Source organism: Gadus chalcogrammus, chromosome 12 (genome assembly GCF_026213295.1).
Source record: "Gadus chalcogrammus isolate NIFS_2021 chromosome 12, NIFS_Gcha_1.0, whole genome shotgun sequence".
Lineage (NCBI taxonomy): Eukaryota > Metazoa > Chordata > Actinopteri > Gadiformes > Gadidae > Gadus > Gadus chalcogrammus.
The window spans coordinates 8,951,390-8,968,889 of record NC_079423.1 but is presented as its reverse complement, the minus strand read 5'-3'; the positions used below and the strand labels follow the sequence as shown (position 1 = coordinate 8,968,889).

At 43.8% G+C, this 17,500-nt stretch overlaps 15 non-coding genes and 1 pseudogene across 15 annotated transcripts; all 16 read right to left on the bottom strand.

Moving 5' to 3' along the window:
* Nucleotides 1-483: 483 nt before the first annotated feature.
* Nucleotides 484-602, bottom strand: LOC130400601 (5S ribosomal RNA). Its single transcript, XR_008903079.1, has one exon. It is a non-coding gene; the product is annotated as a 5S ribosomal RNA (ribosomal RNA).
* A 529-nt stretch (nt 603-1,131) lies between these two features.
* LOC130400102 (5S ribosomal RNA) lies at nt 1,132-1,250 on the bottom strand. The gene has a single exon (XR_008902584.1). It is a non-coding gene; the product is annotated as a 5S ribosomal RNA (ribosomal RNA).
* A 1,917-nt stretch (nt 1,251-3,167) lies between these two features.
* LOC130395529 (5S ribosomal RNA) lies at nt 3,168-3,286 on the bottom strand. The gene has a single exon (XR_008898577.1). It is a non-coding gene; the product is annotated as a 5S ribosomal RNA (ribosomal RNA).
* Nucleotides 3,287-9,126: 5,840 nt separating this feature from the next.
* On the bottom strand, nt 9,127-9,246 carry LOC130395430 (5S ribosomal RNA). The gene has a single exon (XR_008898487.1). It is a non-coding gene; the product is annotated as a 5S ribosomal RNA (ribosomal RNA).
* Nucleotides 9,247-9,765: 519 nt separating this feature from the next.
* Nucleotides 9,766-9,884, bottom strand: LOC130400665 (5S ribosomal RNA). The gene has a single exon (XR_008903143.1). It is a non-coding gene; the product is annotated as a 5S ribosomal RNA (ribosomal RNA).
* A 529-nt stretch (nt 9,885-10,413) lies between these two features.
* On the bottom strand, nt 10,414-10,532 carry LOC130397573 (5S ribosomal RNA). The gene has a single exon (XR_008900159.1). It is a non-coding gene; the product is annotated as a 5S ribosomal RNA (ribosomal RNA).
* A 646-nt stretch (nt 10,533-11,178) lies between these two features.
* On the bottom strand, nt 11,179-11,298 carry LOC130394157 (5S ribosomal RNA). Its single transcript, XR_008897343.1, has one exon. It is a non-coding gene; the product is annotated as a 5S ribosomal RNA (ribosomal RNA).
* Nucleotides 11,299-11,816: 518 nt separating this feature from the next.
* On the bottom strand, nt 11,817-11,935 carry LOC130397572 (5S ribosomal RNA). The gene has a single exon (XR_008900158.1). It is a non-coding gene; the product is annotated as a 5S ribosomal RNA (ribosomal RNA).
* Nucleotides 11,936-12,587: 652 nt separating this feature from the next.
* Nucleotides 12,588-12,707, bottom strand: LOC130394869 (5S ribosomal RNA). Its single transcript, XR_008897986.1, has one exon. It is a non-coding gene; the product is annotated as a 5S ribosomal RNA (ribosomal RNA).
* Nucleotides 12,708-13,236: 529 nt separating this feature from the next.
* On the bottom strand, nt 13,237-13,355 carry LOC130395593 (5S ribosomal RNA). The gene has a single exon (XR_008898635.1). It is a non-coding gene; the product is annotated as a 5S ribosomal RNA (ribosomal RNA).
* Nucleotides 13,356-13,885: 530 nt separating this feature from the next.
* On the bottom strand, nt 13,886-14,004 carry LOC130396056 (5S ribosomal RNA; annotated as a pseudogene).
* Nucleotides 14,005-14,523: 519 nt separating this feature from the next.
* LOC130401029 (5S ribosomal RNA) lies at nt 14,524-14,642 on the bottom strand. The gene has a single exon (XR_008903491.1). It is a non-coding gene; the product is annotated as a 5S ribosomal RNA (ribosomal RNA).
* A 519-nt stretch (nt 14,643-15,161) lies between these two features.
* Nucleotides 15,162-15,280, bottom strand: LOC130400537 (5S ribosomal RNA). Its single transcript, XR_008903019.1, has one exon. It is a non-coding gene; the product is annotated as a 5S ribosomal RNA (ribosomal RNA).
* Nucleotides 15,281-15,807: 527 nt separating this feature from the next.
* On the bottom strand, nt 15,808-15,926 carry LOC130399919 (5S ribosomal RNA). The gene has a single exon (XR_008902411.1). It is a non-coding gene; the product is annotated as a 5S ribosomal RNA (ribosomal RNA).
* Nucleotides 15,927-16,453: 527 nt separating this feature from the next.
* LOC130394237 (5S ribosomal RNA) lies at nt 16,454-16,572 on the bottom strand. The gene has a single exon (XR_008897416.1). It is a non-coding gene; the product is annotated as a 5S ribosomal RNA (ribosomal RNA).
* A 526-nt stretch (nt 16,573-17,098) lies between these two features.
* On the bottom strand, nt 17,099-17,217 carry LOC130395437 (5S ribosomal RNA). The gene has a single exon (XR_008898493.1). It is a non-coding gene; the product is annotated as a 5S ribosomal RNA (ribosomal RNA).
* Nucleotides 17,218-17,500: the final 283 nt, after the last annotated feature.

Sequence of the window (17,500 nt, the reverse complement as noted above, 5' to 3'; positions counted from 1 at the left end):
CATAAGGAGTGAGAAAGCTGCTGAGGCTCGACGTTACACTTTTACAAAAACAATCATTAGTTAGATATAAACGGCAGTAATTGATTCAGTAGGACTCCTTATCCATGTAAACGATCATTGTGACATCTGAATTCATTAATTATCTGAAATACACTGCGTGTGCGTGTGATGTTTGAACCAAGGTTAACGGTTAAAGTGTCAGAGAATGGGTGGTGATTTTTTGACGTCCTCCCATGATCTGAAGTGAGCGTGCGTGTTTGTGTTGGTGAAAGTTTAAGAAATGTACAACTGTCGTTTCAGCTCTCTGGTGCTCCCTGCTGGCAGTATCACTATACTGTCCTCATGTTTCACAAAAATAGTTTTGAGAGACGTTGTCAGTTTTTGTATGTTGCTTAAATCCTCCAAAGCGGTTGGCAGTAAACATCAGGTCACGGTACGCCACGGTAGGCCACGGAGGCAATGAGCTCGAGTTGAAAAAGAAAAAGCTTACAGCACCTGGTATTCCCAGGCAGTCTCCCAACCAAGTACTAACCAGGCCCGACCCTGCTTAGCTTCCGAGATCAGACGAGATCGGGCGTGTTCAGGGTGGTATGGCCGTAAGCAATTAGTGCAGGCGCAAAACCAGGTTTTATACAGTAGCACATAAGGAGTGAGAAAGCTGCTGAGGCTCGACGTTACACTCTTACAAAAACAATCATTAGTTAGATATAAACGGCAGTAATTGATTCAGCAGGACTCCTTATCCATGTAAACGATCATTGTGACATCTGAATTCATTAATCATCTGAAATACACTGCGTGTGCGTGTGATGTTAAATGTTTGAACCAAGGTTAACGGTTAAAGTGTCAGAGAATGGGTGGTGATTTTTTGACGTCCTCCCATGATCTGAAGTGAGCGTGCGTGTTTGTGTTGGTGAAAGTTTAAGAAATGTACAACTGTCGGTTCAGCTCTCTGGTGCTCCCTGCTGGCAGTATCACTATACTGTCCTCATGTTTCACAAAAATAGTTTTGAGAGACGTTGTCAGTTTTTGTATGTTGCTTAAATCCTCCAAAGCGGTTGGCAGTAAACATCAGGTAACGGTACGCCACGGTAGGCCACGGAGGCAATGAGCTCGAGTTGAAAAAGAAAAGGCTTACAGCACCTGGTATTCCCAGGCGGTCTCCCATCCAAGTACTAACCAGGCCCGACCCTGCTTAGCTTCCGAGATCAAACGAGATCAGGCGTGTTCAGGGTGGTATGGCCGTAAGCAATTAGTCCAGGCGCAAAACCAGGTTTTATACAGTAGCACATAAGGAGTGAGAAAGCTGCTGAGGCTCGACGTTACACTTTTACAAAAACAATCATTAGTTAGATATAAACGGCAGTAATTGATTCAGTAGGACTCCTTATCCATGTAAACGATCATTGTGACATCTGAATTCATTAATTATCTGAAATACACTGCGTGTGCGTGTGATGTTAAATGTTTGAACCAAGGTTAACGGTTAAAGTGTCAGAGAATGGGTGGTGATTTTTTGACGTCCTCCCATGATCTGGGCCCCGTTTCCCGAAAGCGTCGTTAGCCTAAGTGGATCGTGAAGGGTGTCGAAAGGCTATCGTAGAGTTTTCACCGCGTTTCCCGAAAGCATCGTGGGGAACGAACGTCTTGAAAACGCTCGTAGCTAACGAGTACTCCAGGGGTGCTCGTAGGTACTCGTAGGACGCTAAGAGCATCGTCAGCTATAGCCTCAGTGGCGACACCATCGGACATTCCGTCTATTGGATGCGTTTTATTAAAACGCATTGCGCCTTTATGTTCTTAGTTTGGTAATTAATAAAGATTATTAATTAATTTATTAATAAAGATGTTAAAATGGCCAAAATAAAACCGGACAGTCCAGAAAATGTTTGCGCAGGCAGGGCACTCAAAATGTGTGAGAGAAAGTGGGGGGATTTGTGCAGACTGACATAGGCTACTCATAAAACATAGCATAAAATAATGTAAAAATTTTTTTAAATTAAAAAAAATAAAAAATAACGAAATAAAATAAATTAAAAAAAATAAAACATAAAGAAATAAAAAATATATAAAAAACAAGCAAAGGAGCAGGCAAAAGGCTGGGATATGGTGGGGATTGGTCACGTTGACGGGAATGTTTAGTGACATGAGGGAGGGTGGAGGGGGTTAAAAAAAAGTCTCAATCACTATTCGACGCGCATGAAAACCAGCCGCGTAGTTATGAGGGAGGCCGTCCTCACACCGATCTTCCTCATCGTCATCGTCCTCAACGTCCTCCGGTTCAAGCAATGCCACCCCAGCCTTAGCTGCAATGTTGTGCAACATAGCCGTCACACATATCACGGCGCATGACTTGGCCGGCGAAAACTGGAGCCCTCCGCCTGACTTGTGAAGGCATCTAAGCGCAACTTCCACCTCCCGATCGTGCGCTCAACGATGCACCGGGCCAGACGGTGGGCATCGTTGTATTCCTCATCATGGACGTCTCCCGGGTTATTCACAGGTGTGAAGAGGAATTATTTCAGGGGGGAAAATGCCGTGAAACGCACAGTGCATTCAGGATTAGGACTGATATATGTCGGTTTAAGCCTAATCAATTGTGTTTTAATGTCTTTAGCATTCATATAATTGCAGTCTATTTTTTTCGTAGGCTACTCTGCTGTTGTCCTTGATGGGGATATATTTTAACCCTTTTTAACACAATTTTCCTGCGACATTCCTGCGTCTCCCCCTCCTACGGAGCCCATTTCAGCACCGTGTCAGTAGACAGTTACAATCCTACGACGTCGTGAGTGCAGCGAATGCGCGTTCACGTTAAGAGGAGTTTCGGGAAACGCTCCAAAGAAATTGACGATGGATCGCAAGATCCATCGTGAGAATGATCATACGAGCGTGGATCCATCGTTATCGGGAAACGGGGCCCTGAAGTGAGCGTGCGTGTTTGTGTTGGTGAAAGTTTAAGAAATGTACAACTGTCGGTTCAGCTCTCTGGTGCTCCCTGCTGGCAGTATCACTATACTGTCCTCATGTTTCACAAAAATAGTTTTGAGAGACGTTGTCAGTTTTTGTATGTTGCTTAAATCCTCCAAAGCGGTTGGCAGTAAACATCAGGTCACGGTACGCCACGGTAGGCCACGGAGTCAATGAGCTCGAGTTGAAAAAGAAATAGCTTACAGCACCTGGTATTCCCAGGCGGTCTCCCATCCAAGTACTAACCAGGCCCGACCCTGCTTAGCTTCCGAGATCGGACGAGATCGGGCGTGTTCAGGGTGGTATGGCCGTAAGCAATTAGTGCAGGCGCAAAACCAGGTTTTATACAGTAGCACATAAGGAGTGAGAAAGCTGCTGAGGCTTGACGTTACACTTTTACAAAAACAATCATTAGTTAGATATAAACGGCAGTAATTGATTCAGTAGGACTCCTTATCCATGTAAACGATCATTGTGACATCTGAATTCATTAATTATCTGAAATACACTGCGTGAGCGTGTGATGTTAAATGTTTGAACCAAACATTTAACATCTGCTCTCCTCTTTTCATGTTGGAGAGAGGAGAGCAGAGAGCAGCAGCAGAGAGAGGTCATGTTTCCCGAAGCTCCGCTAGGCATTGGAAAAAACTACTTAATTCATCATTTAGATCTACTTTATCTTATTTTATTTCATGATCATAATACCTAACAGTATATAGTTTGTTTTCGTCGTCCTCCATCGCTCGATTCAACAATACATTTTGGCACTTTTTACTCCCGGATCAGACCGCAGAAAAAGCCTTGGACTTTCCTATCGACAACATGCCTCTGTACTCGGATATCTCAGGCACGGAGACTGGGAAATGCACAGACTGCACCAAAATGCAACAGAGGGTGGCTTTAATTGAAACGAGACTAGCAGCATTAGAAAAATGCAAAGGACCCCTACAGGATACAGTGCCGATGGGTGAGTTTGCTGAGCTCACTCAGATACAGCAAGATGATCAAAGCTACACTGTATCCTTCCCGAAGCTGGACAAGAGAGAGACAGTTCCAGCTGCGTTTCACTGGCACAGAGTCGGCGCTAAGCCAAAACAACATACCAAAGTGAATCAACAAGATCACTCAACGCCAAATGCTAAACTACCCAAAGCTAAAGTTATCAGCCGGATTAGCCCGTCACTGAAATTAACCCTGCCACTGAAGAACCGGTTCCTGCCACTTCAAGAGTCCACGAACGAGCCTGCCACCCATGCACCCCTGAGCCCCGAGATGCGTCCGGACGGACAGTGCGGACAGAGACGGAACATGAACCAGTCGCCATGGAGGCGAGCTGCGCATGCCTCGGCCACCCGTGCACCCCTGACCCCTGAAATGTGTCCGGACAGACGGTACGGACAGACATGGAACAACCAGTCGCCACGGAGGCGGGCTGCGCATGTGTCTGCCACCGTCCAACAAGGGCCCATCTCAGAGGAAGCAGATGAACCAGACACTCTGATTATAGGAGACTCAACCATCAAGGATATAACCGGTAAGAAGATCAAAACATGCTTCTTCCCAAATGGAATTGTTAGTGATATCAACCATAAACTAGCCAAAGTCATATTGGAGAACCCCAAAATCTCACAGATTATTGTGCATGCAGGATTTAATGATGTTCAAAGAGAACAGTCAGAACTTCTGAAGAGGGATTACACTGATCTATTGGATACACTGGACAAAATACACATCAACTCATTCATCAGTGGACCCATACCATCAGTTGACAGGGGAATAAACAGATTCAGTCGTCTACTTGCACTGAATACATGGCTTTCCAGAGTCTGCAATGAAAGAGGAAGGGGCTTTATTGACAATTTCAACTTATTCTGGGGGCGCAAATATCTTTTCAGAGCAGATGGCCTACACCCAAACAGGTTAGGCTCAAAACTGTTGAGGGACAATCTTCTCTTCTCGCTTTACGCACAGGCCACAATCTTGCCATGGTCTGACGCACAGGCCGCAATCAGAGCACAGGTTGAGAAGAAGCGAGACTACAGCCTCCCCCACACATCTACTCTGCCACTATCTGACACACAGATAGCAGACAGCCCACAGACCTTGAAGAGAGACAACAGCCCGCCCGACGCCATCAACACTGTGCCTTCCCCAATCGCTGATGCTGGCTTGACGAGGAACGGCCTCCCCCCCCCTCCTCTGCATTACAGACCAAAGACCTTGAAGAGAGACAACAGCCTGCCCGACACCATGGACACCGTGCCCTCCCCCATCGCTGATGCTGGCTTGGCGAGGAACGGCCACCCCCCTCCTCATCTCTCCCATAGCCACAACAACTCCAGCTCCACTGTCTCCTCCCTTTGCGATTTTCCAGCTGAATTTAAGAAACAGGAATATGTAGGCATCAAACTTGCATCTGTGTCAATGATAGCATCGCCAGGTCATTCACACAGGCTGATAACACCAAAGCGGAGAGCGCCCCAGCCCCCCGCCCCCTGTACTGATAGTAGTCCTGAGTATTACTGAGACAAGAAAGGGTTCAGCCGTAGACAAAGTATAAAGGACGTTTCGCATAATCTGCTGAACCCAAGGTTGCCTATGTCAAAACATGGCAACTTTTGCATTCCTGCTGTAACCACTAAGAGAGTAAACAAAGGGAAACGTAGACACACTGCTAACCTCACAAATCTCATACATATTTCCTCCAAACCAAAAACAACCTTAAAGCCTATCAACAACACCATCAAGATGGGTCTACTTAATGTTAGGTCTCTTAATAACAAATCATTTTTAGTTAATGATTTTATTACCACCTCTAAACTGGATTTTATGTTTTTAACTGAAACATGGCTGGAACAAAATAACAGTGCAACCGTTCTGATAGAGACAGCTCCTCCCAACTATAACTTTTTTGATGCATGTAGATCTGGGAAAAGAGGTGGAGGGGTTGCTGTTATATTTAAAAATGATTTTCAGGGGAAACAGATGTTATTTGGTGATTTTCCATCATTCGAATACCTTTGTGCTGTATTGAAATGCTCCCCCAGAGTTCTCCTATTAATTATTTACAGGCCACCCACATACTCTGCAAATTTTTTCGATGAATTCACAGAATTATTGTCTAGCATCTCCACAGACTTTGACTGTCTAGTTATAACTGGTGACTTCAATTTTCATACTGATGATTTGAATGACAAGTGTGCAAAAAAACTTTTTACCATTTTGGACACATTTGAACTGTCCCAACATGTGAAAGAGACTACTCATTGTAAGGGCCACACTCTAGACCTGGTTATCACAAAGGGCCTCAATGTTTCTGATCTCTCTGTGACTGATCCTTCCTTGTCTGACCACTTTTGTGTTTTCTTTAATATATCGTTTATTCCCGACATACAGACAAAATCAAATACTGTCAAAAAACGGTATATCAATGAAGAATCGTATGTACTTTTTAGAAAGGCCATCTCCTTACTACCACCTCTCAACCCATGTTCTGCTGATGATCTTGTAGAAAACTTTAATTTGAAAATTTTGAAAATCATGGATGTCATTGCACCTTATAAGGTTAAAACGATTTCTGGAAAGCAAAAGGCACCCTGGAGAAAAGCTGCCTCTGTAACAGCACAGAAAAAAGAATGCAGGAAGGTTGAACGCATCTGGCGTAAAACAAAATTTCAAATTCACCATGATATCTACAAAGAGAGCCTCCATGCCTACAATTCAGACTTAAAAAGTGCTAGAGAAACATTTTTCTCCAATATCATTAAATCCAATAATAATAATGCAAAAACCCTATTTGCAACTGTTGACAGACTGACCAACCCCCCCAACACAAATTCCACCTGATCTCCATTCCACGCAGAAATGCAATGAGTTTGCAGCTTTTTATACTGATAAAATTGAAGGCATCAGACGCGCCATCAATATCTCCACTTCAAACAAAAATGTTGGACTACCACCCTGTTCAGGCAAAAGTAACGTGGCAGGGATGGCATGCTTTAATGTTATTGACTCTAAAACTCTTGTGGAAACTGTTACACAACTAAAGCCATCCACCTGTTGCCTTGATTCTTTACCTACCAACCTCTTTAAGAATGTTTTTGACTGCCTAGCAATAGACATATTGCAGATAGTTAACAACTCTCTCCAGTCAGGCAACTTTCCAAAAGCCCTGAAAACTGCAGTTATTAAACCCCTTTTAAAAAAGCGGAGCCTAGATACCTCTATTATTAACAACTACAGACCAATATCAAATCTGCCCTTCATAAGTAAAATCATTGAGAAAGTTGTCCTCCAGCAACTTAATCACTTCCTGGCATCAACTGGTTGTTATGACACCTTCCAATCAGGATTTCGACCCCTGCACAGCACTGAGACCGCCCTCATTAAAGTTGTAAACGACATCCGTCTTAACACAGACTCTGGAAAAACCTCAATACTAATGCTACTAGACCTCAGTGCTGCATTCGACACTGTAGACCATACAATACTTTTGGACAGGTTAGAAAACTGGGTGGGGCTTTCAGGCACAGTCTTAAATTGGTTCAGATCCTACCTACAAAATAGGAACTACTTTGTTTCCATCGGCGACTTTGTATCAGAATCAACCAACGTGATGTGTGGAGTCCCACAAGGTTCGATCTTAGGACCCTCTTTATTCAACATCTACATGCTCCCACTAGGACACGCAAATCTATGTATCGCTATCACCAAATGACTATCGGCCCATAGATCTGCTGTGCCAGTGCATTGAGCAAGTGAAAGACTGGATGTGCCAAAATTTCCTTCAGCTAAATGAGGATAAAACAGAGATAATTGTATTTGGTGCTAAAACGGAAAGGCTTAAAGTAACCCAACACCTTCACTCTCTGTCCCTGAAAACCTCAATCAAAGCCAGAAACCTAGGGGTTATCATGGATTCTGATTTACATTTCGAAAGTCACATCAAATCAGTTACAAAATCTGCATATTATCACCTTAAAAATGTAGCAAGACTTAGAGGGCTCATGTCCACAGAAGACTTACAAAAACTTGTACATGCCTTTATCACTAGTAAGCTTGATTACTGCAATGGTCTCCTTACAGGTCTCCCAAAACAAACTCTAAGGAAGCTTCAGCTTGTTCAGAATGCTGCTGCTAGAGTATTAACAAAGACCAAAAAATTTGAACATATTACACCAATTCTTAAATCGTTACATTGGCTTCCTGTAAGTCAGAGAATTGATTTTAAAATCATGTTGCTAACCTATAAATCCCTACATGGTTTAGGCCCAAAATATTTAACTGATATGCTTCCACTACATAAGCCTTCTAGAACACTAAGATCTTCTGAGACCAATCTGTTAATTATCCCCCGAGTAAACACGAAACATGGGAAAACAGGATTTAGTTACTATGCAACAAATAGCTGGAATAAACTCCCTGAGGATTTAAGACTTGCCCCAACTCTGAGCACCTTCAAAACAAGATTGAAGACTTTTATGTTTGCTTTAGCTTTCTGCTAAATCTTAAATACTTTAGCTTTATTTTACTAAAATGCCTTTTTAACTCACTTTCAATTTTACTTACTAAAAAGCCTTTTAACTTTCTATTTTACTAATTTCTTTGCATATGTTTTCTTTTCTTTTTTAATGTATAACAATGTTTATATGTGAAGCACTTTGAGTCTGCCTTGTGTATGAAAAGTGCTATATAAATAAAGTTGCCTTGCCTTGCCTTGCCAAGGTTAACGGTTAAAGTGTCAGAGAATGGGTGGTGATTTTTTGACGTCCTCCCATGATCTGAAGTGAGCGTGCGTGTTTGTGTTGGTGAAAGTTTAAGAAATGTACAACTGTCGGTTCAGCTCTCTGGTGCTCCCTGCTGGCAGTATCACTATACTGTCCTCATGTTTCACAAAAATAGTTTTGAGAGACGTTGTCAGTTTTTGTATGTTGCTTAAATCCTCCAAAGCGGTTGGCAGTAAACATCAGGTCACGGTACGCCACGGTAGGCCACGGAGTCAATGAGCTCGAGTTGAAAAAGAAAAAGTGTACAGCACCTGGTATTCCCAGGCGGTCTCCCATCCAAGTACTAACCAGGCCCGACCCTGCTTAGCTTCCGAGATCAGACGAGATCGGGCGTGTTTTTTTTTTTTTTTCTTTTGGTGACACCCGTCACTACTTACAGCAACCTGGGCTTCTGAGGAGGTCTCCCATCCAAGTACTAACCAGGCCCGACCCTGCTTAGCTTCCGAAATCAGACGAGATCGGGCGTGTTCAGGGTGGAATGGCCGTAAGCAATTAGTGCAGGCGCAAAACCAGGTTTTATACAGTAGCACATAAGGAGTGAGAAAGCTGCTGAGGCTCGACGTTACACTTTTACAAAAACAATGATTAGTTAGATATAAACGGCAGTAATTGATTCAGTAGGACTCCTTATCCATGTAAACGATCATTGTGACATCTGAATTCATTAATTATCTGAAATACACTGCGTGTGCGTGTGACGTTAAATGTTTGAACCAAGGTTAACGGTTAAAGTGTCAGAGAATGGGTGGTGATTTTTTGACGTCCTCCCATGATCTGAAGTGAGCGTGCGTGTTTGTGTTGGTGAAAGTTTAAGAAATGTACAACTGTCGGTTCAGCTCTCTGGTGCTCCCTGCTGGCAGTATCACTATACTGTCCTCATGTTTCACAAAAATAGTTTTGAGAGACGTTGTCAGTTTTTGTATGTTGCTTAAATCCTCCAAAGCGGTTGGCAGTAAACATCAGGTCACGGTACGCCACGGAGTCAATGAGCTCGAGTTGAAAAAGAAAAAGCTTACAGCACCTGGTATTCCCAGGCGGTCCCCCATCCAAGTACTAACCAGGCCCGACCCTGCTTAGTTTCCGAGATCAGACGAGATCGGGCGTGTTCAGGGTGGTATGGCCGTAAGCAATTAGTGCAGGCGCAAAACCAGGTTTTATACAGTAGCACATAAGGAGTGAGAAAGCTGCTGAGGCTTGACGTTACACTTTTACAAAAACAATCATTAGTTAGATATAAACGGCAGTAATTGATTCAGTAGGACTCCTTATCCATGTAAACGATCATTGTGACATCTGAATTCATTAATTATCTGAAATACACTGCGTGTGCGTGTGATGTTAAATGTTTGAACCAAGGTTAACGGTTAAAGTGTCAGAGAATGGGTGGTGATTTTTTGACGTCCTCCCATGATCTGAAGTGAGCGTGCGTGTTTGTGTTGGTGAAAGTTTAAGAAATGTACAACTGTCGGTTCAGCTCTCTGGTGCTCCCTGCTGGCAGTATCACTATACTGTCCTCATGTTTCACAAAAATAGTTTTGAGAGACGTTGTCAGTTTTTGTATGTTGCTTAAATCCTCCAAAGCGGTTGGCAGTAAACATCAGGTCACGGTACGCCACGGTAGGCCACGGAGTCAATGAGCTCGAGTTGAAAAAGAAAAAGCTTACAGCACCTGGTATTCCCAGGCGGTCTCCCATCCAAGTACTAACCAGGCCCGACCCTGCTTAGCTTCCGAGATCAGACGAGATCGGGCGTGTTCAGGGTGGTATGGCCGTAAGCAATTAGTGTAGGCGCAAAACCAGGTTTTATACAGTAGCACATAAGGAGTGAGAAAGCTGCTGAGGCTCGAGGTTACACTTTTACAAAAACAATCATTAGTTAGATATAAACGGCAGTAATTGATTCAGTAGGACTCCTTATCCATGTAAACGATCATTGTGACATCTGAATTCATTAATTATCTGAAATACACTGCGTGTGCGTGTGATGTTAAATGTTTGAACCAAGGTTAACGGTTAAAGTGTAAGAGAATGGGTGGTGATTTTTTGACGTCCTCCCATGATCTGAAGTGAGCGTGCGTGTTTGTGTTGGTGAAAGTTTAAGAAATGTACAACTGTCGGTTCAGCTCTCTGGTGCTCCCTGCTAGCAGTATCACTATACTGTCCTCATGTTTCACAAAAATAGTTTTGAGAGACGTTGTCAGTTTTTATATGTTGCTTAAATCCTCCAAAGCGATTGGCAGTAAACATCAGGTCACGGTACGCCACGGTAGGCCACGGAGGCAATGAGCTCGAGTTGAAAAAGAAAAAGCTTACAGCACCTGGTATTCCCAGGCGGTCTCCCAGCCAAGCCCGACCCTGCTTAGCTTCCGAGATCAGACGAGATCGGGCGTGTTTTTTTTTTTTCTTTTGGTGACACCCGTCACTACTTACAGCAACCTGGGCTTCTGAGGAGGTCTCCCATCCAAGTACTAACCAGGCCCGACCCTGCTTAGCTTCCGAGATCAGACGAGATCGGGCGTGTTCAGGGTGGTATGGCCGTAAGCAATTAGTGCAGGCGCAAAACCAGGTTTTATACAGTAGCACATAAGGAGTGAGAAAGCTGCTGAGGCTCGACGTTACACTCTTACAAAAACAATCATTAGTTAGATATAAACGGCAGTAATTGATTCAGTAGGACTCCTTATCCATGTAAACGATCATTGTGACATCTGAATTCATTAATTATCTGAAATACACTGCGTGTGCGTGTGATGTTAAATGTTTGAACCAAGGTTAACGGTTAAAGTGTCAGAGAATGGGTGGGGATTTTTGACGTCCTCCCATGATCTGAAGTGAGCGTGCGTGTTTGTGTTGGTGAAAGTTTAAGAAATGTACAACTGTCGGTTCAGCTCTCTGGTGCTCCCTGCTGGCAGTATCACTATACTGTCCTCATGTTTCACAAAAATAGTTTTGAGAGACGTTGTCAGTTTTTGTATGTTGCTTAAATCCTCCAAAGCGGTTGGCAGTAAACATCAGGTCACGGTACGCCACGGAGTCAATGAGCTCGAGTTGAAAAAGAAAAAGCTTACAGCACCTGGTATTCCCAGGCGGTCTCCCATCCAAGTACTAACCAGGCCCGACCCTGCTTAGCTTCCGAGATCAGACGAGATCGGGCGTGTTCAGGGTGGTATGGCCGTAAGCAACTAGTGCAGGCGCAAAACCAGGTTTTATACAGTAGCACATAAGGAGTGAGAAAGCTGCTGAGGCTCGACGTTACACTCTTACAAAAACAATCATTAGTTAGATATAAACGGCAGTAATTGATTCAGTAGGACTCCTTATCCATGTAAACCATCATTGTGACATCTGAATTCATTAATTATCTGAAATACACTGCGTGTGCGTGTGATGTTAAATGTTTGAACCAAGGTTAACGGTTAAAGTGTCAGAGAATGGGTGGGGATTTTTTGACGTCCTCCCATGATCTGAAGTGAGCGTGCGTGTTTGTGTTGGTGAAAGTTTAAGAAATGTACAACTGTCGGTTCAGCTCTCTGGTGCTCCCTGCTGGCAGTATCACTATACTGTCCTCATGTTTCACAAAAATAGTTTTGAGAGACGTTGTCAGTTTTTGTATGTTGCTTAAATCCTCCAAAGCGGTTGGCAGTAAACATCAGGTCACGGTACGCCACGGAGTCAATGAGCTCGAGTTGAAAAAGAAAAAGCTTACAGCACCTGGAATTCCCAGGCGGTCTCCCATCCAAGTACTAACCAGGCCCGATCCTGCTTAGTTTCCGAGATCAGACGAGATCAGGCGTGTTTTTTTTTTTTTTTTCTTTTTGGTAACACCCGTCACAACTTACAGCAACCTGGGCTTCTGAGGAGGTCTCCCATCCGAGTACTAACCAGGCCCGACCCTGCTTAGCTTCCGAGATCAGACGAGATCAGGCGTGTTCAGGGTGGTATGGCCGTAAGCAATTAGTGCAGGCGCAAAACCAGGTTTTATACAGTAGCACATAAGGAGTGAGAAAGCTGCTGAGGCTCGACGTTACACTCTTACAAAAACAATCATTAGTTAGATATAAACGGCAGTAATTGATTCAGTAGGACTCCTTATCCATGTAAACGATCATTGTGACATCTGAATTCATTAATTATCTGAAATACACTGCGTGTGCGTGTGATGTTAAATGTTGGAACCAAGGTTAACGGTTAAAGTGTCAGAGAATGGGTGGTGATTTTTTGACGTCCTCCCATGATCTGAAGTGAGCGTGCGTGTTTGTGTTGGTGAAAGTTTAAGAAATGTACAACTGTCGGTTCAGCTCTCTGGTGCTCCCTGCTGGCAGTATCACTATACTGTCCTCATGTTTCACAAAAATAGTTTTGAGAGACGTTGTCAGTTTTTGTATGTTGCTTAAATCCTCCAAAGCGGTTGGCAGTAAACATCAGGTCACGGTACGCCACGGTAGGCCACGGAGTCAATGAGCTCGAGTTGAAAAAGAAAAAGGTTACAGCACCTGGTATTCCCAGGCGGTCTCCCATCCAAGTACTAACCAGGCACGACCCTGCTTAGCTTCCGAATTCAGACGAGATCTGGCGTGTTCAGGGTGGTATGGCCGTAAACAAATAGTGCAGGCGCAAAACCAGGTTTTATACAGTAGCACATAAGGAGTGAGAAAGCTGCTGAGGCTCGACGTTACACTTTTACAAAAACAATCATTAGTTAGATATAAACGGCAGTAATTGATTCAGTAGGACTCCTTATCCATGTAAACCATCATTGTGACATCTGAATTCATTAATTATCTGAAATACACTGCGTGTGCGTGTGATGTTAAATGTTTGAACCAAGGTTAACGGTTTAAAGTGTCAGAGAATGGGTGGTGATTTTTTGACGTCCTCCCATGATCTGAAGTGAGCGTGCGTGTTTGTGTTGGTGAAAGTTTAAGAAATGTACAACTGTCGGTTCAGCTCTCTGGTGCTCCCTGCTGGCAGTATCCCTATACTGTCCTCATGTTTCACAAAAATAGTTTTGAGAGACGTTGTCAGTTTTTGTATGTTGCTTAAATCCTCCAAAGCGGTTGGCAGTAAACATCAGGTCACGGTACGCCACGGTAGGCCACGGAGTCAATGAGCTCGAGTTGAAAAAGAAAAAGCTTACAGCACCGGGTATTCCCAGTCGGTCTCCGATCCAAGTACTAACCAGGCCCGACCCTGCTTAGCTTCCGAGTTCAGACGATATCAGGCGTGTTCAGGGTGGTATGTCCGTAAGCAAATTGTGCATTCGCAAAACCAGGTTTTATACAGTAGCACATAAGGAGTGAGAAAGCTGCTGAGGCTCGACGTTACACTTTTACAAAAACAATCATTAGTTAGATATAAACGGCAGTAATTGATTCAGTAGGAGTCCTTATCCATGTAAACGATCATTGTGACATCTGAATTCATTAATTATCTGAAATACACTGCGTGTGCGTGTGATGTTAAATGTTTGAACCAAGGTTAACGGTTTAAAGTGTCAGAGAATGGGTGGGATTTTTTGACGTCCTCCCATGATCTGAAGTGAGCGTGCGTGTTTGTGTTGGTGAAAGTTTAAGAAATGTACAACTGTCGGTTCAGCTCTCTGGTGCTCCCTGCTGGCAGTATCACTATACTGTCCTCATGTTTCACAAAAACAGTTTTGAGAGACGTTGTCAGTTTTTGTATGGTGCTTAAATCCTCCAAAGCGGTTGGCAGTAAACATCAGGTCACGGTACGCCACGGAGTCAATGAGCTCGAGTTGAAAAAGAAAAAGCTTACAGCACCTGGTATTCCCAGGCGGACTCCCATCCAAGTACTAAGCAGGCCCGACCCTGCTTAGCTTCCGAGATCAGACGAGATCGGGCGTGTTCAGGGTGGTATGGCCGTAAGCAATTAGTGCAGGCGCAAAACCAGGTTTTATACAGTAGCACATAAGGAGTGAGAAAGCTGCTGAGGCTCGACGTTACACTCTTACAAAAACAATCATTAGTTAGATATAAACGGCAGTAATTGATTCAGTAGGACTCCTTATCCATGTAAACCATCATTGTGACATCTGAATTCATTAATTATCTGAAAAACACTGCGTGTGCGTGTGATGTTTAAATGTTTGAACCAAGGTTAACGGTTAAAGTGTCAGAGAATGGGTGGTGATTTTTTGACGTCCTCCCATGATCTGAAGTGAGCGTGCGTGTTTGTGTTGGTGAAAGTTTAAGAAATGTACAACTGTCGGTTCAGCTCTCTGGTGCTCCTGCTGGCAGTATCACTATACTGTCCTCATGTTTCACAAAAATAGTTTTGAGAGACGTTGTCAGTTTTTGTATGTTGCTTAAATCCTCCAAAGCGGTTGGCAGTAAACATCAGGTCACGGTACGCCACGGAGTCAATGAGCTCGAGTTGAAAAAGAAAAAGCTTACAGCACCTGGTATTCCCAGGCGGTCTCCCATCCAAGTACTAACCAGGCCCGACCCTGCTTAGTTTCCGAGATCAGACGAGATCGGGCGTGTTCAGGGTGGTATGGCCGTAAGCAAATAGTGCAGGCGCAAAACCAAGTTTTATACAGTAGCACATAAGGAGTGAGAAAGCTGCTGAGGCTCGAAGTTACACTCTTACAAAACAATCATTAGTTAGATATAAACGGCAGTAATTGATTCAGTAGAACTCCTTATCCATGTAAACGATCATTGTGACATCTGAATTCATTAATTATCTGAAATACACTGCGTGTGCGTGTGATGTTAAATGTTTGAACCAAGGTTAACGGTTAAAGTGTCAGAGAATGGGTGGTGATTTTTTGACGTCCTCCCATGATCTGAAGTGAGCGTGCGTGTTTGTGTTGGTGAAAGTTTAAGAAATGTACAACTGTCGGTTCAGCTCTCTGGTGCTCCCTGCTGGCAGTATCACTATACTGTCCTCATGTTTCACAAAAATAGTTTTGAGAGACGTTGTCAGTTTTTGTATGTTGCTTAAATCCTCCAAAGCGGTTGGCAGTAAACATCAGGTCACGGTACGCCACGGTAGGCCACGGAGTCAATGAGCTCGAGTTGAAAAGAAAAAGATTACAGCACCTGGTATTCCCAGGCGGTCTCCCATCCAAGTACTAACCAGGCCCGACCCTGCTTAGCTTCCGAGATCAGACGAGATCGGGCGTGTTCAGGGTGGTATGGCCGTAAGCAATTAGTGCAGGCGCAAAACCAGGTTTTATACAGTAGCAATAAGGAGTGAGAAAGCTGCTGAGGCTCGACGTTACACTCTTACAAAAACAATCATTAGTTAGATATAAACGGCAGTAATTGATTCAGTAGGACTCCTATCCATGTAAACGATCATTGTGACATCTGAATTCATTAATTATCTGAAATACACTGCGTGTGCGTGTGATGTTAAATGTTTGAACCAAGGTTAACGGTTAAAGTGTCAGAGAATGGGTGGTGATTTTTTGACGTCCTCCCATGATCTGAAGTGAGCGTGTGTGTTTGTGTTGGTGAAAGTTTAAGAAATGTACAACTGTCGGTTCAGCTCTCTGGTGCTCCCTGCTGGCAGTATCACTATACTGTCCTCATGTTTCACAAAAATAGTTTTGAGAGACGTTGTCAGTTTTTGTATGTTGCTTAAATCCTCCAAAGCGGTTGGCAGTAAACATCAGGTCACGGTACGCCACGGTAGGCCACGGAGTCAATGAGCTCGAGTTGAAAAAGAAAAAGTTTACAGCACCTGGTATTCCCAGGCGGTCTCCCATCCAAGTACTAACCAGGCCCGACCCTGCTTAGCTTCCGAGATCAGACGAGATCGGGCGTGTGCAGGGTGGTATGGCCGTATGCAATTAGTGTAGGCGCAAAACCAGGTTTATACAGTAGCACATAAGGAGTGAGAAAGCTGCTGAGGCTCGACGTTACACTTTTACAAAAACAATCATTAGTTAGATATAAACGGCAGTAATTGATTCAGTAGGACTCCTTATCCATGTAAACGATCATTGTGACATCTGAATTCATTAATTATCTGAAATACACTGCGTGTGCGTGTGATGTTAAATGTTTGAACCAAGGTTAACGGTTAAAGTGTCAGAGAATGGGTGGTGATTTTTTGACATCCTCCATGATCTGAAGTGAGCGTGCGTGTTTGTGTTGGTGAAAGTTTAAGAAATGTACAACTGTCGTTTCAGCTCTCTGGTGCTCCCTGCTGGCAGTATCACTATACTGTCCTCATGTTTCACAAAATAGTTTTGAGAGACGTTGTCAGTTTTTGTATGTTGCTTAAATCCTCCAAAGCGGTTGGCAGTAAACATCAGGTCACGGTACGCCACGGTAGGCCACGGAGGCAATGAGCTCGAGTTGAAAAAGAAAATGCTTACAGCACCTGGTATTCCCAGGCGGTCTCCCATCCAAGTCCTAACCAGGCCCGACCCTGCTTAGCTTCCGAAATCAGACGAGATCGGGCGTGTTCAGGGTGGAATGGCCGTAAGCAATTAGGGCAGGCGCAAAACCAGGTTTTATACAGTAGCACATAAGGAGTGAGAAAGCTGCTGAGGCTCGACGTTACACTTTTACAAAAACAATCATTAGTTAGATATAAACGGCAGTAATTGATTCAGTAGGACTCCTTATCCATGTAAACGATCATTGTGACATCTGAATTCATTAATTATCTGAAATACACTGCGTGTGCGTGTGACGTTAAATGTTTGAACCAAGGTTAACGGTTAAAGTGTCAGAGAATGGGTGGTGATTTTTTGACGTCCTCCCATGA